We start from the raw sequence: 15473 nt of genomic DNA, 5'->3' as shown, positions 1-15473 counted from the left end.
GAATCCCCTTTCCCTCTGTCACGAGATCCCTTTATTCCTTCTACAGAGCCAGACTTGTTCCTCACACTTAGTTGAGGCTTCCTGGGCCCCACGTCCCTGTTTGCCCCCAACACCCACACAAGACAATGATCCCATGTGTGTGCTCTTGTGCCCTTTCCTTATCCTCTGACATATCACAGGCAGTATCTGGAAAGAACAAATGAAGTGGGAGCGTTAGGTTGTAGTTGACAATGATTTTTGATATTGTGGGGAAAAAAAATCTAGTTTAAAGATAGCTTTCCATCGAGATAAAAATGCATGTGTGAGAGCACCACATTTCTAATGGTGGACCAAAGCCCCCCACATCTTTGTCCCCCACATGGCTCCAGGGATATTCTCTTGTAATATACAACCCAGGAGAGAGCACTGTGTCCTACGCGACTGCAATGCAGAGGCAGGTTTCTGTCCGCTCCTCCAATGGAGTGAGTGCCAACCCCAACCTCACCTTCACCCATCATTTAGATGATCCCCATACAACCTCAACATAGAAACACATTGATCAAAGAGCCCAACTTTTTCTCTTTGCGGAGACCCCTCTTTGTTTACTTGGCATGTGACATTTTAGACTTTTACCAACAATTAAAATATACTTTATTAGAAAACTTACTCTTCCTAAGAAACTCTGATTCTTATGGTGAAGTTAATACCTAATGCATCTTATAAACATAATAAATGGGAAATTGTTCTGTAAGGAGAAGATTAATCAATGAAATAAAATGACAAGTATTTGGGAGAAGTCTAATAGTAAAAGATTATAGGATATCATTGTGAATGCCAGGATTATAGGATATAAAGGAAATGTGGCCGGGCATGGTGGTTCAACCCTGTAATCCCAGCACTTTGGGAGGCCGAGGTGGGTGAATCACCTGAGGTCAAGAGCTCGAGACCAGCCTGGCCAACGTGGTGAAACCCCATCTCTAACAAATATAAAAAAAAAATAGCCAGGCATGGTGGCACATGCCTGTAATCCCAGCTAAGCAGGAGGCTAAGGCAGGAGAATCACTTGAACCCAGGAGGCAGAGGTTGCAGTGAGCCAAGATCACACCACTGCACTTCAGCCTGGGTGACGGAGTGAGGCTCAGCCAAAAATAATAATAATGATAGTAATAATAATAATAATAAAATAAAGGAAATATGAATACTTGGAGTTGATTAAATTGTGGTCCCTCACCTTCAACACTCGAAAAGCTCAGAGTGGGTAGAAAAGCTTGTTGAGTTATCTTCTGATGTCATTGACAAGATAAATCAGGGGCAATAGAAGGAATCTGTGGAAGGAGTTGTTAAGAGGCTAGAAGGGAAAGTGTGAAGTAGCCAGCAGAGAGGAGCCTGCTGGCTGACGACTGGTGTTAGTAGTAGCAGATGGTGTAGACGCCATCTCCCAGGGGAAAAACCCTGGGAAACAGGAAAGCTAAAGGCAGGTTCACCATTCTCATCCTTGACAGAACCGCTGAGGTGAGCACACCGGAGTGTGGGGTTCCCTCCTGGCTCTGCAGATTACATTGTTATTTGGCACCAAGCTGATGTTAGTATGTTCTGTATAAATATATGTTGCACAAATAATTGCATAAAATCTTCAATAATTTAATGAGGATTTTCTCACTTAAAAAGGTTTTTATGTCTCTTCTGTAGCCCCCATAGGTAGCCGGGGATCCCTCACTGCATTTCAGTCTGACAACTCATCACACGGACAGAGTCCACCGTGTGTGACTGTGTGTCTGTGATAATAGATGGCAAAGCTTCACTGTCCTAGGCCCACCTGCTTCATTGCCTGGTGCCTGCCTTTCTAAAATAGGCAAATAAACTCTTACCAATGTGTCATAATTAGGTTCTATTTAAAATCTCTTACCAAAGTTAAGAGCAGCCCACACAACTGGTCCACAAAATGAGAAACTTCCAATTTATATGGACTCTTTTCTCTACCCTACCCAGAGATCCAACTGGTCACTAGCCATGTGGATTCTCTCTCCAAAACGCTTTAAAATTCAACACTCCTGTTGACTTTCCATTCTCACATCTTATGTCAAATATTCATGTCACTTATTTAGTTCTGATCAGTTCTCTGGCTCCATGGACAGCTCCTCCAACTCTGCCTCCCTGAGCATCTCTGGGCTGCAGATTGGAGATGAGGCTGACTTCTCCTGTCAGTCTCATGATAAAAGCTGGAATCTCACAGTGCTGCAGGCCCATGGGGCAGTGAGAGGAAAATTCCCCAGAGCATCGTCACTCTGAGTCTGCCTTCAGCCTCTCCCCACCAGCCTAGGTTTTTCTTTCCTGTCCCGTTTGAATGTTTGAATTCAAATTTTCTGTTTATGTGTCTCTCTATTTTCTTTCCAAAACACACAACTTTTTCTTTCTTGTCTTCATGGATGATATTTCTGATCACTGTGAAATTACTTTATGAAGAATATTTAGTTTAAAACATGACTTTTGAACATTATCATTTTAACATTGTGCGCTGGGTCATTCATTGTGTGATGGGGGCTGCTCTGTTCATGGTTGGACATTTATAAGCATTATTAGGACCCACACATCAGATGCCTATAGCACCCTAATTCCCAAATTCTAACAAACAAGCAAACAAACAAACAAACAAAACAGACATTGCCAAATATCCTAGGGAGATAGCACCGCAGAATCACCCTTGTCTGAGAACCACTGTGTTGAAAGGAAATGGCCTCACATATTGGGCAGCCTTTTGTGTTGAATCTTCCTTATTCCATTCCACTGAACATAAGGCCACATGCATTATATCTCAATACTTCCAAATTTCCTGTTAAACAAATGTGTTGCATACAACTCCAAAGGTTATACTGATAGATGAATAATACTCTAAACACCATGAGTTCAGAAAACCTGCCACCCAATAGACAGCATCTCTTGTTGACCAGCGTGTGGAGTAAAACATTTGACCAAACTGTTTGCACAATTGCTAATTCAAAGTTTTACACAAAACACCTAAAACATAACACATTCTTCTCTACTTATCCTCTTAGGAGTTACTTTTCAAGCATGGCATACAAAATTATGACAAGGGTTTCGCGTGTGTGGAGTTTACATTTTAGAATGGGTAGAAGACAGTAGACAAGAGCAGCCTCAGAACTGAGCAGTCAGTGATGTCCTTTTTTCAGCCATAGCATGGGATGCAAATTTTACCAGCTGCCATTTGTATTCTTGCACTTGCTCCACCCAGTACAGTCCCCATGAACTGCATGTTGATATGTATATTTCAAAGTTAATTAATTAAAACTAAATAAACTTTAAAAAAATATTCCTCAGCCACACCAGCTTCATTTCACCTGCCTCCTGGACTCATGCTCTCCAGCCATGGCTCTCATGGTGGAGAGTTCACACATCGGCATCTCCACCATGGCAGAAAGTTCTACTGCAGAGCACGGCCTTTGACAATCTATTTAAGGTTTCCTTAGGCCAGTTTCTTCATTACCTGTAAAATGGGGATATAGTAACACTCAGGTTCTCCTCACAGCCTGGAACACTCTTCTCTCTGGGAGTATTACCTTGGCCCCTTCTTCCTACAGAACTGAGGAGTGATACTGAAACTAGTATTGGCCAATAAGATGAACAGAAATGAGAGGTGTAATTTCTGAGCAGTAGACGTAAGATTGGCCTGTGCTTTGTCAAGTTCTCCCATCTCTGACATAACACCCACAGTGTTCTCATAGAATCCTTTCAGCCAGCCTGCATCCTGGGATGAAGTTGAAGTGCACTGAAGCCATAAGCATTTCAGTCAGAGATGGGAATGGCAGAAGAGTGAGAAATACACATTTGTTGTTGTGAGCCGCCAAGATTTCTGTCAATTTCTCACTGCAGCCAAGCCTAGCCAGTACTGAGAGCTCTGGAAATTTTAAGTGAATGTGGGGAGCTGCAATAACAAAAATAATATCTATCTATAAACATATATAATATGCAGTAATTATATACTAATTATATTATATAAATACATGATAAATATATAATATATAGTACATATATAAGTATATCATATACAATATGTAATAATTATATGATATATATTACATATATAACATATTAATATAAATATACATCCATAATTTGATTGACACAATACTGTGAACATTTAGTAGACTATGGAGATTGCATGAGGTTTCATTTTATTCACTGGCAAATATTTAATTAAGCTGTCACCATAATAAACATTAAAGAAAAACAGAATTGACAAAATAATTCTACTGAGGTGTAGACATACAAGTTAGACAACTGATTAGAAGCACAGGTTAACTCCTGTGCCATTTGTGGCATTTTTACAAGTTATTTACTTTAAGTGATGATTTCAGGAATAATTGGTTTTTGTTCTTGCCTTTTATTTATTCAAGCAGAAGAAAGACATAAGAATGATAACCCACATACATACAGAGTAGTAGAATGGCAAGAGTTAATTATTCTCAAACACAAACTCTTGAAGATAAATGTACAATATTTGAATTAAGCATTTCACTGTCCAAAAAAAGATATGCCGTTTTTTTTCCAAGTACTCCAGGGCAGGAAAGTACATTTATCAATCCCCCTGGTGTCCACTTTCTTAACACATTGTTCATATTGGTATGTATTTTTCTTATTACTTTTCTTACTCATTCTATATATTGTGTTTCCTAAATATATTTCAAATTCATTCGCAGTCTTGTGATTTCCCAGGCAGTTTCTTCCCTTGAGCCCTCATTATGTCCCATGTCCTGCCGGGGTTCCCCCACCCCACCCCTCTCCTCATCTGTAAGGTTCCCTCACAGTTCCTGCCCTCCTGGGAACTGCTGTGCTCTTTCCTGCTGGGAGCCTTGTTACCTGCTTCTTGTACTAAAATGCCTCTCCTATGTGTCTTGGTGAGCTCCTCTTCCACTCTTTAAAGGCTGCAGAGCCCTAGAGAAGAGCATCGTCTCAAAAACTTTCCCAAGAAGCTGCAAGTAATGAGAGTGTCTAAGGCCACTCTTTCTGCTTTACGGCAATTTTATATTTAACGTGGTATTGAGTCTTGCTGAATTTTCAGTCCGAAGTCATAATGTGCTCAAATATACAAATTCCAGAGACACAGAGCAGAATGGTGGCTGCCAGGAGCTGAGGGGAAGAGGACACGGGGGGTTGCTGGTCAACAAGTGTAAAGTTTTAGTTATGGAAGAATATGTTATAAAGATGTGCTGTGCAACACTTATCTAAATATTAATTATTAATGAAATAAAAAATTCAAAATTATTAACATACATTTCCCCCTAAGTTTACTGGACAGACGCTTTTATATTTGTCTCTGCTAAATAGACTAATGTGTAAGGATTTGGCACAAAATTTGTAAACTACAAACCCAGCCAAAACCAAAAAATTATTTGTATAGTCTTTCAATAAATAAAATTAATTTAATATTGCTAGTTTAATAAAATAGCTGTGTCTTCTAAGTTATAGACAAATTTCCTATAATTTTCACTTTAAGGATCTTACTTAGGTAAACATCTGCATATACCAACTACTACTATTACTAAGAAAAAATGATTTAAAGAAATAAAACTATTTTTCTTGTGTCTCAGTTTTCATAAATATCTAAATAAACTTTTAAGTAAGTAAATTAGATCAATATAAATGAAGTAAATACTCCTATCTAAACTTTTTGTATAATTTTGATTCTTAAAAAATAAATAGTAGGTACTCATTAAAAGTATAGGTTATTTAAAATTAAAAGTATATATTTTGAATACAGTTATAGAAATATTAAAATAGCTCTCATCTATAAAATATGAATTTATAAGAGACAATGCAAAGTTTCTTACATCCTAGGTTTTGAGTAAAAATTATTGTTAAAAAGAATTAAAAATTCTAATTAATGTATAATTCAATACATAAAATAAAACAAAAAAATACTAAATATATGTTTTTAAGTTAAAAAAGCAAAGTCATAAAATATATGCTTTATAAAAATAATTTTGCTAAGTTAAGATGTAATACAATGGTTACTTATAAAGCAATATAAAATAAATTAGAGAGATATCAAATATTATAAATATAGGTATATTTTTGTAAAAAACATTAGAACATAATTTTATATTGAACCATCTTAAATAATTTTTGTCCTAAAATAAGATGATTTACTATTTTAAAAAGACAAATCAAAATGTCCCAACATATCTTAGTCTATGTAAATTATAGTAAAATTCATTTGGGAATTAGTTAATAAAATTAAGTATAATTAACGCTATAATTTTAAAAATTATAACAATCTTCCTAAGTATTAAACTTTAATATTGAAAATACACTAATACAAAGCTGAATATGTTGATTTTCTATGTCCACAGTTTTCTTAATATTAATTTACTCTAAATAAAATGTTTAAACATTGATTTTTAATGTTAACATCTATTTCACTTTAAAACTTCTCAAAATTACACTTCAAAAGTTCAAATTTTGTTAATGTTTTTACGCATGATTTACAGATTTTTATTGTCATACCTCTTAAAAATATGTAACTTTTTACTTCACTGAGACAATAATTCTTTTCTTTAACCTTTTCTTTTTATTATTATATTTTAAGTTCTAGGGTACACGTGCACAACGTGCAGGTTTGTTACATAGGTATACATGTGCCATGTTGGTTTGGTGTACCCATCAACTCATCATTTATATTAGGTATTTCTCCTAATGCTATCCCTCCCCCAGCTCCCCACCCACCGACAGGCCCTGATGTGTGATGTTCCCTGCCCTGTGTACATGTGTCCTCATTGTTCAACTCCCACCTATGAGTGAGAACATGCAGTGTTTGGTTTTCTGTCCTTGTGATAGTTTGCTTAGAATGATGGTTTCCAGCTTCACCCATGTCCCTGCAAAGGACATGAATTCATCCTTTTTTATGTCTGCATAGTATTCCATGGTGCATATGTGCCACATTTTCTTAATTCAGTCTATCATTGATAGACTTTTGGGTTGGTTCCAAGTCTTTGCTATTGTGAATAGTGCCTCAATAAACATACATATGCATGTGTCTTTATAGTAGCATGATTTATAATCCTTTGGGTATACACCCAGTAATGAGATCACTGGGTCAAATGGTATTTCTAGTTCTAGATCCTTGAGGAGTCGCCACACTGTCTTCCACAATGGTTGAACTAATTTACCCTCCCACTAACAGTGTAAAAGCGTTCCTATTTCTCCACATCCTCTCCAGTATCTGTTGCTTCCTGACTTTTTAATGATCACCATTCTAACTGGCATGAGACGGTGTCTCATTGTGGTTTTGATTTGTATTTCTCGGATGACCAGTGATGATGAGCATTTTTTCATGTCTGCATAAATGTCTTATTTTGAGAAGTGTTTGTTCATATCCTTTGACCACTTTTTGATGGGGTTGTTCGTTTTCTTCTTGTACATTTGTTTCAGTTCTTTGTAGACTCTGGATATTAGCCCTTTGTCAGATGGGTAGATTGCAAAGATGCCATTCCTTTCTGTTTGTTAGTTTTCCTTCTGACAGTCAGACCCCTCAGCTGCAGGTCTGTTGGAGTTTGCTGGAGGTCCACTCCAGATGCTATTTGCCTGGGTATCACTAGAGGAGGCTGCAGAACAGCAAATATTGCTGCCTGATCCTTCCTCTGGAAGCTTCATCCCAGAGGGGCACTCGTCTGTTTGAGGGGTCTGTTGGCCCCTACTGTGAGATGTTTCCCAGTCAGGCTACATGGGGGTCAGGGACCCACTTGAGGAGGCAATCTGTCCATTCTCGGAGCTCGAACACTGTGCTGAGAGAACCACTGCTCTTTTCATAGCTGTCAGACAGGGACGTTTAAGTCTGCAGAAGCTGTCTGCTGCCTTTTGTTCTACTATGCCCTGCCCCAAGAGGTGGAATCTATAGAGGCAATAGGCCTTGCTGAGCTGTGGTGGGCTGTGCCCAGTTCATGCCTTCTCAGCCTCTTTGTTTACACTGTGAGCCACTCAAGCCTCAGCAATGGCAGATGCCCCTCCCCCCATCAAGCTGCAGTGTCACATGTCGATCTCAGACTGCTGCGCTGGCAGTGAGCAAGGCTCTAAGGGTGTGGGACCTGCTGAGCCAGGCAACAGGAGGGTATCTCCTGGTCTGCCAGTTGCTAAGACTGTGAGAAAAGCACAGTATTTGGTCAGTAGTGTACCATTTCTCCAGGTACAGTCTGTCAGGCTTCCCTTGGCTAGGAAGGGGAAATCCCCCGACTCCTTGCATTACCCGGTGAGGCGATGCCCCTCCCTGCTAGCTCTTTGGGCTGCACCCACTGTCCAATAAGTCCCAATGAGATGAACCAGGTACCTCAGTTGGAAATGCAGAAATCACCCGTCTTCTGCATCGATCTTGCTGGGAGCTGCAGACCAGAGCTTTTCCTATTTGGCCATCCTGGAAGAGACCTTCCCTATGTATTCCAAGCCTTCTGAATTCTCCCATCAATGCAGCCTCCTCATATTGGATGGACTTCATATTTTTGCTTTTCTAGAAATTCAGAAATCCTCAGTGGAAAGGCTGTTTATTAATATGAGTTATCTCCAGACAGGGCAAAGATGTGGTCCATGGATGCTGTGGATTGGCCACGACCAGGTTCTCAGGTGACTCCACTCATGTGATTTTCAAAGAAAGACTGCTGTTTGGCCAGTGAGCAGCAAGGGCACTGTGGGTCAGACTCAGTGTCCGCATGGTGGAAACCCAAAACTTGCAACCCTCCAAACTCCCCAGGGCTGGGAAGATGGAGTCTGCACTCACTGACACAGATTTAGCAACTGGATATGGTCCCAGCACCCCTGCCTTCTTCCATGTCCTGCCTGCCAGCCTCCCCCTCCAACAGCTCCCAGGTACCAACAGCTGCCAGATACTGATAAATCCATGGGGAGAGTTGGGGGCAGGCAGTGGGAGCAACATATTTGCATCCATAACCCCTCCTGTGTGAGGTCACTGAAGGGGATAAGAGAGGCCTGGAGAAGCCACTCCAGCTCTGGACATCTGGAGGGTTGCTTCTACCATGGCCTGGGCACCTGTTCTCCTGCTGATATTCTATCGTTTCTCAGGTAGGGACAGGTCTCGTGTCCTGGGGAAGCCCCCTAGCCTGAGTTCTTGCCCTGTGTTTCACTCTCACCCTTTCTCCTGATTCCTCACCCACGATCGTCTTTGCTTGCAGGTTCCCTCTCTCAGCCTTTGCTTACTCAGCTGCCCTCCCTCTATGCACATCTGAGAAATGTTATAAGACTTCCCTGTACCCCGAGCAGTGGCTGCATTGTTGGTGGCTGTCACATATTCTTGTACCAGCAGAAGTCACAGAGCCTTCCCCAGTATCTCCTGAGATACTACTCAGACTCAAGTAAACGGCAGGAATCTGGGGTCCCCAGTCACTTTTGTGAAAGATCCCTTGGGCAATGTGCAGGGATTCTGCACATTTCTGAGCTCCAGCCTGAGAACAAGTCCGACTATTACTATTTTACATATCACAGCAACAGTGGCACTTTCACAGTGCTCCAGACTTATGAGGAAATGAGATTAGAACCTCCCCTGCATTCTCTCTGCCTTGTGCAGGCGACAATACACTGTCTGGTACCAAGTGTGGCTCATCAGTAGCAACTTTGTTGTTTGTGTTTTTCGTTCTTCAGCACAGGGTGGAGCCTTTCTACTGACCTCCATTAATAGTGAGAGTCAAACAAGACAGTCTGTGGTTGACTCCAAAGTCCAACTCAGGGTTTCCTCATGTTCGCTAGCTTGGACTACTCTTCGCTCCTCCCCAGAGATCTCAGCTTCTCTTGAATTCTCCAGGTGCCACAAGCACTGATTTCAGTCTTGGCCTTGCACTTTCCCTGAGCAGCTTCTGACTCTCCTCTCATTACATCTCCATTTATGACCTGTCACCCACTCAATGTATTAAAAGACAGAGCATTTTGCAAGGTACTTATGCTGGACTTTAACCCCAAATCCTCCCAGCTTCCCTAGCTCATCCCAGATCTGCTTCTCATGAGGCTGATGAGAGGTACAAGGGCTGTGACCCTTGCTGAGTCCATTCTTGAAAATGCCCCCCAATAAAGCCTGATTAGTGCCAACGCCACAGGACATTGTTCTGTTTCCTTTGTAGATGGTGCCAGTGAGGAAAGTTCTTCCTCATGAATATGCGTATTTTGGAGCATGAAACAGCTGAGCCAATCTGGGGAGGGCAGGCAATCCCTTGTGATGGTGGCCAGCTTGCTTGATTGGGATTGTCACCGACCATGTGACAATGGGATTATGTTGCATATCACAGATGCCCTGGACCCTCAAGTGTGCTGGGGAACTCTGGTTAAAGAATAGAATTGATCCCTTTTTTCATATTCACTATGCTGGATGCCCTGTTGAGCCCCCTGCAGGATGCTAAACCTCTGACTGCGGCAGCCTTCCCCTTTGATCTGAAGCTGTTATCATACACTGTCCTGCTCAGGGGATTTGTGTGGGGTGTTACTCTTACATATCATCACAAGAAGGGGATTCTCTGGAGACTAAATGCAAACTGGAACATCTCCTGGAGGCTGTCCCCTTGATTGTTTGGGAAATATGAAGAGATTATGGGTGCTCTGTGTTTAAAATAAAACTTCAGAGAGTAGAGTCTGAGTGCAAACCCTTCAATTCCATTTACTCTCTATAAATTTATATAATATCCAAACATAGCTATGTCATGTATTTACACATGTGCACACAAATCTATTGAAACATGTTTGTAAGTTCACATATATGCATTATGTTATACATATACGCATTTATACATCATCTGAAGTTATTGTAATCGTAGTTTTACATACTCAATTTTCCTTTGTGTTTATCCACATTTCCCCCCTTTCTTTAACACTTATTTCTTGCAATTTTTGGTGCCTGCTTACTGAGATTTTACTAAAAAAGAGCTTCAGAAGTTCATTTAGATTAGGTCTTCTTGTGGCAAATTCTATTGTTTTTTTGTCTGGAAAAATGGCATTCTTCTCTTTTTTTATTTTTAAAACTTATCTTGAAGCATAATATGTAAAGTGAAATTTGCAGATCTTAGTTGTAAAGTTCAGTGTGCTTTTTATGAACACATATGCTCATGTGTCCAATGCATACTCACAACATGTTTATTACTGCAGAATTAAAACATTTTGTTCTAGTCAATGAAATTATTCCATTACAGTTGCCATGTAGAATGTGTACATGAGACACGCTTCCCCTGGGGACTTCTTATAAAGTGCGGTGAATTGTGTATCTTTTTTCCCGCTGAGGAGGCCAGGCCAATATGGAAAGCTAAAGACTGAGATGATGTAGAAAACTGCCCTGAGAAGGAACCTCACTCTGCCCTGAGGTAGGGAGCCAGCACTGGTCAAGGCCCCGATGGAGGATGGCACCTCTGTCTGGTCCACCTGGCCGCTGGTCACCGGCATGATGGACCTGGGCCTGGGCAGCAGGGGGCGCTGTGGGGCTGGCACTTAGAGTCTGTGGGGCTCTCAGCTGGGAAATCAGATACCTGGCCCTGGCCTCTGCCTAGGGCTCACTGGAGCCAGCAGCTGGGTCCTCTCTGAGTCCTTTGGGAGCCTCAGTCCAGGTACATCCCAGGCCTACTCTTCCCAGAAATGACCCAGCCACTGGGACTGCACACGGGCCCAGGGAGGGGCACGGTTGGGCAGGGGAAGAGGAACACATTTGCATGAATGGCCCATCTCTCTCCTCTGAGGCTAGAGGGTGAACACGACAGACCTGCAGTGTGGCTTCCTCTGCAGAGATCCGGGGAGTCTGTACCATGGCCTTGACCCCACTCCTCCTCCTCATTCTCCTCCTGCGCAGGCCAGGACAGCACAAAGCATCCTGATCCCCCAGCTCACTGACGCCACGTCCCAACTCCTGCCAGAGCTGTCCTTTCCTGTTCTCCTGTTTTCAGTGTATAATGGCTGTCTGGGTTTTCAGGATCCCTCTGGCAGCCTGTGCCGACTCAGTCGACCTCTGCATCTGCTCCCTGGGAGCCCTGGCCAAGCTCACCCACACTCAGCAGTCAGCATAGCAGCTATGCCGTTGAATGCTTTCGGCAGCAGCCAGGAAAGGGCCCTCAGTTCCTGATGCAGCTTAAGAGTGATGGAAGCCACACCAAGGGGGCTGGGATTCCCAGTCACTTCTCAGTCTCCAGGACTGGAGCTGACCACTATAGTGTCATTTCTACAATCCCGTCTGAGGATGGAGCTGGCTATATCTGTGGTACAGATTGTAGCATTGGTGTGCCATTTGGGTAAAGCACAGATGAATGGGGAAGTGAGGCAAAAACTGTTTTACTACTCTGCTACCAAGGTTGAAAAATGGCTCTCAGAAATAGTGTCTGCTGACCTGCATACTCAAATATGGTGTGTGTGTGTGTGTGAGAGTGTGTGTGTGCGCTTTAATTTTACAAGTAGAGAGTCAGATATTTTCTGATTCCTACTTCACGTTCCCTTGGAGACAGCTTTCCAGGCCAGGCCTCTAGGGAGTGCACACTGATCTGTAATTATTGTGCAAATATTACAATAGAGCCTGTCTCCCCCTACTGGTCCGGTGTATTGTGGCTCTATAGGGGGATGCAAGGAATTTCTCCTTTTCATATTCAGACGCTGGGACTCAGCTGCATACCTCAGTCCTGCCTTATTGAGATCATTTAAATGATCACTCTTAGAAGATAACTTCTGACTTAAATAAATTTAAGATTTCCATCAACATGCTAGAAAGCATACTCCAGATAAATAAAAATAGAGAGAATGAAGATTTATAGAGATTGAGATGAAAAGTTTTAAACCCTGTGGGAGTTTCTGAAGGTATTCTCAGGTGTTCAGTGCCTGGGTTTTGGGAATAAGGGATAAGGAGGAGAACTTATTTCCAGTGCACTGAAGATGATAACAGATAAGCAGAAAGCTACCAAAGAAGGAGGAATAGAAATAGCCACGAATATCATCCTGGTATCCTTGATCTGGAATGAGAGGATTTTATTTATTATTTATTTATTATTTCAAAATAAGTACATCCCGTGGAGACCTTGGCAAAAGCTGAAGGATGTATTGCTTCAGGAAATATCTGTCCAGTAATTAGGTAACAACTAATGTAATTGAGCAGAGACTTCATTAACTTCACATGCGAAGAATGCAGACTTGCAGAACCCTCCCGAAAACCATGAAACAACACATCATCAACAATAACAACTATAGCAAAAACAGCAACAACAGCAACCAAAATTCTTTACAAAAAGTTCTGATTTCCAGAACTGTCACATTATATTATTTAAAATTTCCATTTGTTAAAGTAAAAGAATGAGATAGGTCCAAGACACAGGAACACATTGCCATATATAAGGGAAAATAACAAAGAAAAAAATTTAAAAAAGAAAAAAAATTAAAAGTTGACAAAAACTATTTTCAAAGATGTAGAAACACGGGTCTTATTAGACCAATACTTCAACTCCATTAGTTCTCTGTTTGCTCAAAGAAATTTAAAAAATGTAAAAATGTTCAAAAAAGCATGAAAAGAATGTATCTCCAAATAAAGAATATTAATAAAAAGATATAAAAGAGTCATTGAAATAAACATAGATTGATATTATCCTATTCTAGGAATAGAATGAAATAAGGGTGGAAAAAATACACAGAACCTAAAGACCCCCTTGACACCATCAAGTGTACCAATAAACACATAATGAAAGACCCAGAAGGGCAAGAGTGAGGAAAAGAAACAGAATAATGTAATTGAAAAATGGTAACCAAAACTTTCCCAAATTTGACAAAAAGAAATATACTCAATCTCTAAATTAATCAGAACTCATAAAACTTATGGAAAACATCATGGCGGGATAAAGTTACTCAGTTCTAAAACGTCAAACAGACAAAGGCGGTTACATCAAAAGTGTGTCAATTTCTGTTTCTTGCCATGATGCAATAAATGGAGTTCTTACACCATAAACAAAAAACTTTAAGACACAATCAAGTGCATGTAATGACGATTTGCAGACAGTGAATATTGGCCACCAGGGATAACCTGATTACGTAACCTCAGAGAAAGGAACCTAACACACAAATGAGCACTACAGTGGACACAGATTTCTTTTTTTCTTTCTTTCTTTCTTTTTCGAGACAGAGTCCTGCTCTGTCGCCCAGGCTGGAGTGCAGTGATGTGCTCTCCGCTCACTGCAAACTCCGCCTCCCAGGTTCAAGCAATTCTCCTGCCTCAGCCTCCCGAGTAGCTGAGATTACAGGCACTCACCACCATGCCCAGCTAATTTTTTTTGTCCTTTTAATAGATACTGGGTTTCGCCATGTTGGTCAGGCTGGTCTTAAACTCCTGACCTCCGGAGATCTGCCCGCGTTAGCCTCCCAAAGTGCTGGGATTACAGGTGTGAGCCACTGCGCCCGGCCGACACAGATTTCTTTTTGGATGTAATTTTTGACCCAGACGGAGGTGGTGACCAAGAAAATTGTGAGCTTTTTACACAGCTCAGAACACAGACATGAGAAGTCAGAAAAACACAGATGGCTGAGACTCTCAGAGCAAGACACTGGAAAGCAGGCAGCTACACAGAGCAAGGTCCCTGCGCTCTGCATGAGGCCCCTTTGGATTTGGTTGAGCAAAACATGGCACCTTGCAAGGGGCTCTAATTTGATGAATAGACCTTCCCCTACTGGGAACTAAGATTCATATATTTTTTCTCTCCTGTTTTTTCACCACTATATCTACAAACCCCAGGACTCAGCCTAGCACAAAGAGCCAAGTAATACCATGTTTGTTGAATGCATATGTGAATTCACCTAAACAGAATTCTCAGTAAGAGAAAAAGATCTGAGGAAAATAAAGTGATTTTTATGGCTTTATGTGTATTTTGAGTTTAGGTTGTGAATTGATTCAAGGGGAGATATTAAATTAGAATGTTGACCTCCATGTTTAGAGAACAGGAGAGGAATATGAACTTGAGTGCTGGGAAAGGTGACCAGCAGGATGGACTGGGTCCCATGGGTTTATGCAGAGAACATGGAAAAGGATGAGCCTCCAGTTACTAAGTAATTGAACAAGATATATTTCAGGTAAACATTTATTTTATAATCTTCTGTTGGAACGGGCGATAACTGTGGATGTGACTGTTATTCACTGACTCTCCGAAAAAAGTATTGATTCAAGGCAAGAAAGATTGGAGAACTGTTTTATCTTGACACGCTTTTCATAAATATGATATATTCTTGCTAAAGCAGATACCATGTTCATCTCCAAGTTGGAAGGGTTATCTCATCTCCCCAAACATGCACCCCTTATAATATATTTTATCTGCTTTTATGGCATGTCCACTTTCTTGGTCACAGAGATTGTAAGCCTCAGAGTTTTAATTTGCTTCTCTTCTCTATACATATGGCACCTCCAGTTGGTCACTGAAGCTGGAGATTGAAATCCTCCACATCCCCCAGGTCTGTCCTCTGGTTCTATGGAGCTGTCCTATTCCATC

The 15473-nt window shown here is 41.1% G+C and overlaps 1 long non-coding RNA gene across 1 annotated transcript in view; it reads left to right on the top strand.

The window, feature by feature from the left end:
• Positions 1 to 15473, top strand: part of LOC144331922 (uncharacterized) — a 32135-nt gene that overhangs the window by 1231 nt on the left and 15431 nt on the right. The gene's annotated exons all lie outside the window — the stretch shown is intronic.

The sequence above is a fragment of the Macaca mulatta genome, chromosome 10 (genome assembly GCF_049350105.2).
Source record: "Macaca mulatta isolate MMU2019108-1 chromosome 10, T2T-MMU8v2.0, whole genome shotgun sequence".
NCBI classification, from domain to species: Eukaryota; Metazoa; Chordata; class Mammalia; order Primates; family Cercopithecidae; genus Macaca; species Macaca mulatta.
Note: the sequence above shows the minus strand (reverse complement) of the source record. Positions and strands in the feature narration are given on the sequence as shown.